This window comes from Bubalus bubalis, chromosome 3 (genome assembly GCF_019923935.1).
Source record: "Bubalus bubalis isolate 160015118507 breed Murrah chromosome 3, NDDB_SH_1, whole genome shotgun sequence".
NCBI lineage: Eukaryota > Metazoa > Chordata > Mammalia > Artiodactyla > Bovidae > Bubalus > Bubalus bubalis.
The window spans coordinates 152,233,439-152,246,194 of record NC_059159.1 but is presented as its reverse complement, the minus strand read 5'-3'; the positions used below and the strand labels follow the sequence as shown (position 1 = coordinate 152,246,194).

The window sequence follows — 12,756 nt, the reverse complement described above, 5'->3', positions numbered from 1 at the left end:
AACAAACCAACCTCCAAGACATTTAGGTTTCTTATAGCTCAAAAGACACTTTTAAAGACTAATGTTCTGAAGGTATAAACCCCGTCAGCCTCATTAAGTGTTACACATGCTTAAGGCTGAAACGAGTCATTATACATCTTTAGCTCATATACCCTCCTCTGAGGAATGAGGCTGAGGGCTCCTACGGGTGTGGCTGTCACATATGATTCATCACTACTGCTGAAGACTGCATTTGTTTTGTGAACACCAGTGCTGTTTTCAGAGGCTTCCCTAAGCCTTTGAATTCTCCAAGTCATATATACCCAAAATAGCCTCATTCAAAACTGTAACTTTGCTGCTCTTTTAAGTGCCATGCTTGCTCGTGGATAAGCCGCATCTGAGCCCATGCTGTACAAGTTGGTTTATCATGGTTGCAATCTATTCCCCAGCCATGGCCTCCTTCAACTGTGTTGTGTCCTTGTAGTAATGAAAGTTATAGACTTCCCCCAAATTATAGTTTAGTTTGGTATCCTAGTTAGGTGGATTAAATTACTCAAACCACCCCACCTGCAAGGAGGTCCCTTGGACTGCAAGGAGATCAAACCAGTCCATCCTAAAGGAAATCAGTCCTGAATATTCATTGGAAGGACTGATGCTGAAGTGGAAACTCCAATACTTTGGCCACCTGATGCAAAGAACTGACTCATTGGAAAAGAACCCCATGCTGGGAAAGATTGAGGGCAGGAGGAGAAGGGGATGACAGAGGATGAGATGGTTGGATGGCATCACCAACACAATGGACATGAGTTTGAGTAGGCTCCAGGAGTTGGTGATGGACAGGGAAGCCTGGCATGCTGCAGTCCAAAGCACACCTTTGCGACTCTTTGGGGTCACAAAGAGTTGGACATGACTGAGTGACTGAACTGAACTGAACCCCTCCCATGTGGCATTCCAGAGTTGTCTAAGTTTTCCAATCACCTCAGACATAAGAAATCCCCGCTACTCAACAGACTTGTGTTTGGTGTTGAGTGAAAATGAAGAAGAGGGTGAAAAGGCTGGCTTAAAACTCAACATTCAGACAACTAAAATCATGGCATCTGGTCATATCACTTCATGGCAAATAGATGGGGAAACAATGGAAACAGTGACAGACTATTTTTTTCGGCTACAAAATCACTTTGGATGGTGACTGCAGTCATCAAATTAAAAGACACTTGTTCCTTGGAAGAAAAGCTATGACAAACCTAGGCAGCATATTAAAAAGCAGAGACATTACTTTGCCGACAAAGGTTCATCTAGTCAGAGCTATGGTTTTTCCAGTAGTCATGGAAAAGAGAGTTTTCCATGGGGTCGCAAAGAGTCGGACACGCCTGAGAGACTGAACTGACCTGAACTTGATACCATGACTACCACAGTCTCAAAAGACATTCTTCAGTTTTTAATCATTTTGCAAATTCTTTGGTCTTCAACACATTGCTGGCAAGTGTTATTTATGCAGTACGCTAACCGATAGCTTTCAGCTTTCTCAACCAATCTAATGAAGGCCAGTACACAGCCTCTGGGTTTTTGTTTTTCCAGTTTATGTTCATAACACTGTATGCACTAATTTTCTAAACACTAGCCCTTTGTGTTTTATATTAGCAGTACTGGCAAGGCCTACATTAATAACAATTAATGGAATATTAATAGCTGTACTTAATTTTTTTAATTACTACTTTTATTTTTCTCAGATAATGCTTCCTGAACTTAATGATTATGCTGTTGAGAGAATAACACTCAGCTGTTGGTGACTAAAACCACAGGGATAAATCACTGAAATCAAACTCTAGTCCTTAAGGCAAACTCAGAAATATATACATTCACAAATACTAACTAAGGCATTGTACAAAATTCACAACAAGTAAAAAGTATTTACCACCAGACAGAGTAAAACTTCTTTGTCTGATGTAAAAAGAGATGAAAATTCTGCCAATTACTAAATATCTATCACCACTGTTGGTATGTATAAATCAAAATAAGCAGTTTCTCAAAGCTCAGTGGGTACCTATCTGTAGCTGGAATAATACCACAAAAACCATTCCACACTGAAGACCCATTGTTTATATAGATAAAGCACATGGACAACTGCAACTTAGAGTGACATCCACACCGGGCCAGCAAAGAAACTCAGGGTGGCGATTAAGAATGTGGACCAAGGGTCCAGGCTGACGAGGTTCACCTGCCACTCTGCCCCTCTGTAGCCGTGTTATCAAGTCTCTGTGGCTGTTTCCTCGTGTATCAAATAAGAATGATAATAATAGTAATCTACACAAACATCCATACCTTATAGAATTGTTGTAAAAACTAAAAGAATATATAAATAAAATATAAATAAACAAAAATAATAACTAGGGCTTATACTTACTATCTTACAACACCTAGACATGGTGCCTGGGATACGCTGAGTGCAAGCCATAGCTGTCATTTTTATCTCAGTGCGTGCCTGGAGCAGTCGTTGTGTCTGAGACGGTCACTCTGAACTGAGATGCTAGTCAGCATGTGTAAAGCAATCAGAATCCCGCTCCTGAGAGCCTGTCAGGAATGACTCTGCAGTCATCAGGCCATCTAAGCCCCAGTGGACCTAAAGTGGTCAGTCAGTCAGAGGTTCTCAAGTTATGTGCTGTGTTTTCATACTTCTCCAGCGTCCCTCAGGGGCCTGGGGAAAGTCCTGTTCAAGGGAGTGGGCCCCGAGGACAGACATGGCCCAGGCAGAGGTGGATGGTTATTGCTGGCTGCTGGTCTGCAGACTTCCTTTTTTCTTTCTCTCTCTCTAGCCCAGCCACTTAGCCTTTACAGTAGCTCCCCAGAATTCCCAACAATCTGGTGGGGGTCCTCCCCCACAATGGCTGTTCCACTATCTATTCCAAACAGCTCTCACTGCCTATTGAGGCCACCAACCCAGGTCCAGGATGAATGAGAGGTCTTCCCTTCCTCACCCACTCTGCTGCTCAGGTCTACACACACACACACACACACACACGCACACAGACACTGCCCTCCCCCTTCTCTGGAGAGGTTCTTAATAGGCAGCATAACCAACAGGCTGCCAGCAGGCTCAGGCACTAGAGCAGAGCTGTCCAACAGAACTTCTGCAATGATTTGCAATGTGGTCAGTGTCACTGAGAAACTGGATTTTTAATTGGATGTAACAATCTATTTAAATAGTTGCATGTGGCTAGTGGCTACTATATTGGACAAGACAGTTTTAGAGACAGCCTGAGACCAAGTCCCAGCTCCGCATTTCCATGCCCCTTAACACTGGGAAAGTGACTTTAATTCTCTGAGCCTCAGTCTCTCACTCTACCTAGAAGTAATATATTACTTAACTCACAGTGTTGCTGCAAAGATAAGGTAAACTCTTTCAATGAAGCACCTACAAGAAGATACAGTCTAGATTAAACTTCCAGGATTATCAGCTATTATGGGCATTTAAAAATAATTACCTATGTCTCCTCATAATTTAGCTGGGTTGCTTTTCTCAGAGTATTGACTGGTTGAAATAATCATACCAAAGTCACACTCAGTTGACCCTTTAAAAAAAAATAGAGAGAAAACATCAACTATTAATATCTGATGGAACTATAAATATAATAAAACTATTCTCAACTCCACCTTGGGGAAATACACAGACCACCAGCCTTGCTGAGCCTTGGAGAAACATACCTAAGCCTTTTTTGTCAAGATCTGTATTATGGAGGTTTCAAAGGCCGAGTAATAAGAAAATTTCTTAAAGCAATGACATTTTGTTTGGCTGAGTCTGAAAAGGGCTCAGCCTTGCCTGAAATATTTGACAGAGTTATGTAACAAATAAAGAGTCATCAACAATCACCTATCAAAGCAGGAAAATCAATTTAATAAAAATTTTAATTGAATACTGGCTCTATGATAGAAGAATGGAACCCACAAGAATAATATGACATTGTCTCTACTTTTCAGAATTTCAGTAGACCCACCTCCTAGAGTAATAGAAATAAAAACAAAAGTATACAAGTGGGACCTACTTAAATTTAAAAGCTTTTGCACAGCAAAGGAAACTATAAAAAGGGTGAAAAGACAACGCTCAGAATGGGAGAAAATAATAGCAAATTAAACAACTGACAAAGGATTAATTTCCAAAATATACAAGCAGCTCATACAACTCAATACCAGAAAAACAAACAACCCAATTAAAAAGTGGGAAAAAGACTTAAATAGACATTTCTCCAAAGAAGACATACAGATGGCTAACAAACACATGAAAAAATGCTCAACACTGCTCATTATTAGAGAAATTCAAATCAAAACTACCATGAGATATCACCTCACAGCAGGCAGAATGGCCATCATTAAAAAGTCTACAAACAATAAATTCTGGAGACGGTGTGGAGAAAAGGGGACACTCTTGCACTGTTGGTGGGAATGCAAATTGATATAGCCACTATGGAAGACAGCATGGAGATTCCTTAAAAAACTAGGAATAAAACCACCATATGACACAGCAATCCCACTCCTAGGCATATACCCTGAGGAAACCAAAATTGAAAAAGACACATGTACCCCAATGTTCACTTTAGCACTATTTACAATAGCTAGGACATGGAAGCAACCTAGATGTCCACTAACAGATGAAAGGATAAAGAAGCTGTAATATTTCATACACAATGAAATATTACTCAGCCATAAAGAGGAACACATTTGAATCAATTCTAATGAGGTGGATGAACCTAGAGCCTATTATACAGAGTGAAGTGAGTCAGAAAGAGAAACATAAACATCATATACTACTGCATATATATGGAATCTAGAAAGATGTACTGATAAATTTATTTGCAAGGCAACAATGGAGAAACAGACTTAGAAAACAGACTTAGAAAACAGACTTACAGACACTGGGAGAAGGGAGGAGAGGGTGAGATGTATGGAGGGCACAACATGGAATCTTACATTACCATATATAACATACATAAGCCAATGGGAATTTTATGTCAGGGAACTGAAACAGGGGCTCTGTATCAACCAGGAGGGGTGGGATGAGGAGGGAGAAGGGAAGGAGGGGATGTATGTACACCTATGGCTGATTCATGTTGATGTTTGACAAAAAAACAACAAAATTCTGTAAAGCAATTATCCTTCAATTAAAAATAAATGATTTTTTTTTAAGTAAAAGTGAAGTCACTGAGTCCTGTCCGACTCTTTGCGACCCGCGGACTGTAGCCCACCAAGCTCCTCCATTCATGGGATTCTCCAGGCAAGAATACTGGAGTGGGTTGCCATTTCCTTCTCCAGGGGATCTTCCCGACCCAGGAATTGAACCCAGGTCTCCCACACTGCAGGCAGACGCTTTAACCTCTGCGCCACCAGGGAAGCTCTTAAATATAAGAATACAGTCTCTCAGAAAAGCTCCTATAGAGAAAAGTACCTAATAAAAAAGAAATTTCAGTGGTTTCTGGAGATGCAGTGTTTTCAAGTACAAATAGCAGAAATATGAACTAGGATAACTGTTGTGCGTGTTTGGATGAGAAAAACTCAATGTTGGCTGAAGTGATTGAGGGGACCTTTGTAGACACAGCTGGCATCAGATCACAAAGCCCAACAAAAGAAGACTCCCCATCTCCCAGGTCTGAAGAGGTCAGTGTGGGAGGAATCATTTCTGAAGCATGTGCTTGTGGCAACTATTGTTTACACAGTGCAGGCGTGTGTGCAACTTACACATGTGAATTTCCTCCGGATTCCATTCATCCAACAGGCATTTATTGAGCATCTAACATGAGCCTGGCAAGGACATACACAGGCAGCATGAGGTCTGCTCAGATTTACAGACTTAAAATCTGCATGTGGGGTGGGGAATCTGCTTAATGGATGGCAGCTTCATGTCCCCAGAGTGATCAATCAGAATGCCTTAGTACATAAAGATGCAAATTTACCTGCTTATCATGACAACAATTCTTACGGAAGTATCACTATCTAGGTGTTCACTTTAAATCACCACACAAAGGGTGGGCTTCATGTTTTGTGTTTTTCAGTTTCCCTGTCCTTTGTTACTCATTTTAAAAGAATTTTCTTTGCAAGGATTCCTACTGAGCAGATCAAAATCTTTAAAAACTGTCACAGTATAAGCCTATCAGAGCTTTTATATCTCATGTTCTAAGTAGGGACTTTGAAATGTAAATTTCAAAATCATAGAATCATATAATTCTCGCCTAAGAGTATAAACCTCTTTTTGGGCAAGATATCTAAAATAAGCAGGGATTTTTTTTTTTTTTTTTTTTTTTTAAGGGAAGGGGCCAGTAAACCACTCACCTCCCAAAAAATGTTTTAAGGATTCACATGTAAAAATCTATAAATAAATAAAACAAGTTTAAAAAAGAAAACTGGCTTATCATTCTCCCCACCCACTTTTCATAGAGAAATACAGACCCTTCCATTCAAGCCAGAGTAAAGGGGATGTGACATACACCGTCGCAACCATCCCTGACAAAGTGTGGGCCCTGGACCAGAAATATCAGCATCACGTGGGAACTTGTTATGAATGCAGAATGTCAGGCCCGGGCTCAGACTGAATCAGAATTCACTGAACTCTGAATCTGCTTTTAATAAGATTTCCAGGTGAGAGATATGCACATCATTGGTCGAGAAGTATTTCTCTAAGGAACATTAAAATATTACTGAATTAACTTGAAAACAAGGTGCCAGTTGACTCCACCCTGGGTCCTCAGATCCTTTCACAGTCAACCACATGTAAATCGGTCCTGCAGAACAGACAAGAAGAGTGCTTTCATGTTGAAACAACAAAGGATTCTTAACAGGGGCCGACAGACCCTCTTCCTCAAATAAATATTAAACGTGCATTTTTTAAATGTGCATTTAAGGAGATGACAAACTGCTTTCTCACCTGGGTCATCTACATGACTGTACAGTTGTCTTTCCCATCAACTGTTTCTGGCAAAGCTAATACAATTATGTAAAGTTTAAAATAAAATAAAATTGAAAAAAAAAATTAAAAAAAAGTAATAAAATAAAATTAAAGTCAGCAATATAAATGCAACCCAGTTAGCACAATAAATAACTAGATCATGATGAAGAGAGATTGGAAAGACTGAGAAAGAAAGAACTATTGAGGAAGTCGAGAGATGGAGCAGACAGCAGGGTCAAGGTCAGCAGTTTCCTGGAACTCCTGCTTCCTTACTTCTCAGGGTGCTCCTCTCAGACAACTTTCCCCCATGCTCTAGGGGATGGGACCTCCATGCTCCAGGTGATGGAGCAGAAATGGAAGCAGGACCCTAAGCTAGGAACAGTCATCTATAAAACACAGTCTGCTGCTGCTGCTGCTGCTAAGTCGCTTCAGTCGTGTCCGACTCTATGCGACCCCATAGACGGCAGCCCACCAGGCTCCCCCATCCCTGGGATTCTCCAGGCAAGAACACTGGAGGGGGTTGCCATTTCCTTCCCCAATGCATGAAAGTGAAAAGTGAGAGTGAAGTCGCTCAGTCATGCCTGACTCTTAGCGACCCCATGGACTGCAGCCTACCAGGCTCCTCCGTCCATGGGATTTTCCAGGCAAAAGTACTGGAGTGGGGTGCCATTGCCTTCTCCGAAAACACACTATAGGGGAGATGAAATTGAGTTTGTTATTAATATAATTGGAGGCATTCAACTTCAAACTGACATTAAATCTTAAGAAAAACTAAAACAGAAATGTATCTTTTAGTTTGGAAAGATTAATAATAATTTAAAAAATCAGAGAGGACCTAGCTTACAGTGGTCACCTTTTTGTGATTCTTAATTACAACCAACAATTCCTTATGAAAAAGGTACAAAATCGCTGTTTGGATATGGGTTTCTGCTCTTGTGATAAAAGCAAACTTATGAAAATTCAAATCCATTGTTTTTTGCTGACTCAATTCCTATATGAAAGCTGACAGGTTTAATATAAATAAACTAAATATAATCATGTAATCGCCAAGAAAGAAAGGATTAAAAGGGCCATAATAACAGTGGTATGCTGATAAATGGTTAACAACTGGCTCTCTGGAGGGAAAGAAAGCCCTAACTGTAGCCTTTGCCAATTTGTATGACATAAATCCTCCCAACATGATCAGTTTCAGGCTATCATTGTGATGTCATTGAATGCAGAGTTTGAAAGAGACTCACATAGTTGGTTCTCTGGAACAAATAAAAGCTGTTCCAGTGCATTCCAAAAGTAAATAAATGTGCAGATTTTTCTATTCATCAATAGATTAAGCAACATTTGATCTCTGGTCCACAGGTGTGTTTATTTATACCATGAGAAGTCTAGTAGTTCTACTGTTAATCAAAGGTGGTCAGGGCCAAAGTTTAAACTCCAGATGAAAAAGCACATGAGTTTTAAAGTCTGGCTTTGCATTTTTTGATTTTCAGCATATCAGAAAAGGCCTTCAAAAGCTTGTGGTTTTATGATATCCTCCTGCTCATCAATCACTCTCAGGCTGATGTTTTTAACACCTGATAAAGATGGGGAAAGTACTCTGCATGGCTTACGTTCTGCTTTCTCGGATTTTTTGCCCTGAGTTTCTGTCACTATGTTAGATGTAATCATGAATTCTGAGGACAGAAATGAAGCAGTGGCCATGAATATGTACACTTTGGAGTACTTCGTCATAATTTTTGACAGCAATATTCCTCAAGATTGGCAGATAGATTAAACTTGAGGTAGTTGCCTCAAAAATAATTTTCAGGTAGACATTTATAGCATACACAAAGCAAGATTATAAAGCTATTTGTTATAGGTGCCATTTTATCCCAATAATAGAAAAATAACATACCTTACAAGTAAAGTTTAAAACATAAGAATCACAAAAACTTTATATATCATGTTCAACTAATTAGACAAAATCTATTATGCCCTTGTAATACACATGATGGTGAGAGTTCTCATTCAAAACAAGTGTCTTGTTAATATTTACTTGGGCTTCCCAGGTGGCCCCGTGGTAAAGAACCCATCTGCCAATGCAGGAGATGTGGCTTCAATCCCTGGGTTGGGAAGATCCCCTGGAGTAAAAAATGGCAACCCAATCCAGGGTTTTCTTGGGTTCCAAAATCACTGTGGACGGTGACCGCAGCCCCGAAATTTTTTTTTTTAATTTTATTTTATTTTTAAACTTTACATAACTGTATTAGTTTTGTCAAATATCAAAATGAATCTGCCACAGGTATACATGTGTTCCCCATCCTGAACCCTCCTCCCTCCTCCCTCCCCATTCCATCCCTCTGGGTTGTCCCAGTGCACCAGCCCCAAGCATCCAGTATCGTGCATCGAACCTGGACTGGCAACTCGTTTCATACATGATATTTTACATGTTTCAATGCCATTCTCCCAAATCTTCCCACCCTCTCCCTCTCTCACAGAGTCCATAGGACTGTTCTATACATCAGTGTCTCTTTTGCTGTCTCGTACACAGGGTTATTGTTACCATCTTTCTAAATTCCATATATATGCATTAGTATACTGTATTGGTGTTTTTCTTTCTGGCTTACTTCACTCTGTATAATAGGCTCCAGTTTCATCCACCTCATTAGAACTGATTCAAATGTATTCTTTTTAATGGCTGAGTAATACTCCATTGTGTATATGTACCATAGCTTTCTTATCCATTCATCTGCTGATGGACATCTAGGTTGCTTCCATGTCCTGGCTATTATAAACAGTGCTGCAGCCCCGAAATTTAAAGATGCTTGCTCCTTGGAATAAAAGCTATGACAAACCCAGAAAGCATATTAAAAAGCAGAGACATCACTTTGCCAACAAAGGTCCATCTACTCAAGGCTATGGTTTTTCCAGTAGTCATGTATGGATGTGAGAATTGGACCATAAAGAAAGCTCAGCGCCAAAGAATTGGTGCTTTTGAACTGTGGTGTTGGAGAAGACTCTTGAGAGTCCCTTGGACTGCAAGGAGATCAAACCAGTCCATCCTAAAGGAAATCAGTCCTGAATATTCATTGGAAGGACTGATGCTGAAGCTGAAGCTCCAGTATTTTGGTCACCTTATGCAAACAGCCAACTCATTGAAAAAGTCCCTGATGCTGGGAAAGATTGAGGGCATGAGGAGAAGAGGATGACAGAGGATGAGATGGTTGGATGGCATCACCAACTCAATGGATATGTTTGAGCAAACTCCAGAAGACAATGAAGGACAGAGAAGCATGGCATGCTGCAGTCGCAAAGAGTTCAACATGATATAGTGACTGAACAACAACAGCAAGACATCTTCATATGCAAGACCTCAAAAACTGTATTGCCCATGCACATATTTTAAAAAAAATAGTAAAAAAAATTCCATATAAAAATAGTATTTGATTCCTTGGAAATTTCAAAGCAGAAAAAAATTTCATTCTCAGTGTAACTCAGAAAATAAACCCATTATTCAGCTAGAAACTTCAAGGAATTTACACAAGATACAGCAAAAACAGAACCTGGCTTAAGGAAATACAACTCTCGAGGTCCAGTGATTGAACATTTAAAATATGTGGACTAACTTGAAAAAGAAATCCAGTGCAGTGGGCAGTATCTGAAATGACTCTCAGTAATCTCTGCTTTTTTATATTCACACATCTGTGGAATTTCCTCCCATGTATGTGTGTGTGCTGAGCCTAGTGTATGTTAGCTACTCAGTCATGTCCAACTCTTTGTAACCTCATGGCCTGTAGCCTTCCAGGCTCCTCTGTCCATGGGATTTCCCAGGCAAGAATACTGGAGTGGGTTGCCATTTCCTTCCCCAGAGGGATTTTCCCAACCCAGGGATGGAACTTTGGCCTCCTGCATTGTGGGCAGATTCTTTACTGTCTGAGACACAAGGGAAGTCCAACTGCTTCTGATAAAAATGATGGAATACCACTTTCAAGATTAGGTCACTGTGACTTCCGTCTTGCTAGCTCTCTCCCTCCTGCTGGTGCTCTTCTTACCCTCTAACTTGCTCACTCTACCATGTTGTGAGATGCTCTATGAAAAGGCCCACATTGCAAGGAACTGAGGGCAACCTCTGGCCAACAAGCCATCGAGATACTGAGGCCCGAGTTCTTCCAACACCCACGTGAGTGAGCTCGGAAGTGCATGCTTCCCCAGCTGAACCTTGAGTTGAGACTGCAGACCTGCCTCCACCATGATGGCAGCCTAGTATAATCTGGTTCTATTAACACATTTGGTCTCAGTAACTCCACTCCATTTCCTGAGAGCCCTAGTACAATCCTAACAAGGCTCCAACAATTAAGGTCTCGGGAAGGCCCGTCACCCACAGAGACCCTGAAACAGAATATCCAGTTAAAATGCCTGGACTCCTAGCACACAGAAACTCTGAGATAACTGGTCCTGTATCAAGCCATTAAGTTTTAGAGTGATTTGTTATAGAGCAGTAGATAATATACCTAGAAACCTCCACACCAACATGGAAATTCAGGACGCAGAAATTAGATTGGGCCATCAGGAAGCAGTGACAGGACTGAACAAATTCAAGATGTTTTAGTGTCCACCTTCCCAGGTGGTGCTACTAGTAAAGAACCCGTCTGCCAATGCAGGAGACATAAGAGATGTGGGTTCAGGCCCTAGATTGGGAATACCCACTGGAGGAGGGCATGGCAACCCACTCCAGTCCCCTTGCCTGGAGAATGCCATGGACAGAAGAGCCAGGCCATACGGTCTCAAAGAGTCAGACACAACTGAAGTGACTTAGCACGTACGCACACATTAGTGCCCACAGTAACCTTTCTTGCAAATAAACAGTGTGTGCAGTGGCAGAGGTGTTGCTACGGTGAGCTCCCAATCATTGTGGTAATGAGCACCAGCTAGAGGTCAGCTTTGGACCCTCAGCCACCTTTATGCTGCTATCTGTAATGCACCAAGGGTAGGGGAGTGGGAGTCGTCCATTTCCATGAAGGCAATGATGGGTACATTTTCTGGAAAAGACTATAAGCAAAGACAAAAGTCAAGTTTTTATTATCACAATTTTTTTGTGATATCACAATTTTATTCATAATTATTTCATAATATTATTATTTCAGAATTATTTAATAAAAATAGAATTATTATTTTACTATCAACTTTTATTATTTATTAATTGCACTGGCAATTCTAAACAAGAAAATACTCCTTCCCACCAGGGCAGACAGCCCTCCTGCCTCCTCTCCAATGCATCACTGACTGACACAATAAAGACTTTAGAAATGCTTGGCAGGGTGATACTCCCCATTGTACAGAGTCTTTCTGATAATGCCATCTGCATTTTTTATGGAAAATTGGACCTTTTATCCAATTTTGCCCTTACAGATGCCTTTACAGATCAGAGTAGCAAGAAAGAACAGAAGTAAAGGCAGAAGTAAGGGTGGGCTCTGTATCAAAACAACAAATGAGATTCTTACAATTGACTTACGGATTGCATCAGTGCCCCATGCACAGAGTTACCACCTGCAGTCACCTGTCAGGGCAGAATTTATCCCCATTCATTTGTGAAATATTTATTCAGTGCCTAATTTGAACCAGTTATGTTACTAGGAAATCAGTAATTAACAGATATGAATAGTTGCCTTTGTGGAGCTTACCTTCTAGTGGAAACTAAAATAGATATCAGACAATTATAAATGCTATGAAGTAAACTGAAGCAAGAAATGAGAGACAGCATTTTCCAGGACAGATTTTAAAATTTTAAATGAAGTTCTCAGAGAGGATTTCAGTAAGTAGGGGACATTTGAATAAAGACCTGAAAGAGGTGATGGAGGAAGCCATGTGGAATC

The 12,756-nt window shown here is 40.5% G+C and overlaps 1 protein-coding gene across 2 annotated transcripts in view; it reads right to left on the bottom strand.

Annotated features, from left to right (window-relative positions):
- The window catches only part of PLPPR1 (phospholipid phosphatase related 1), a 600,006-nt gene that overhangs the window by 377,940 nt on the left and 209,310 nt on the right, over positions 1 to 12,756 (bottom strand). The window lies entirely within an intron of this gene.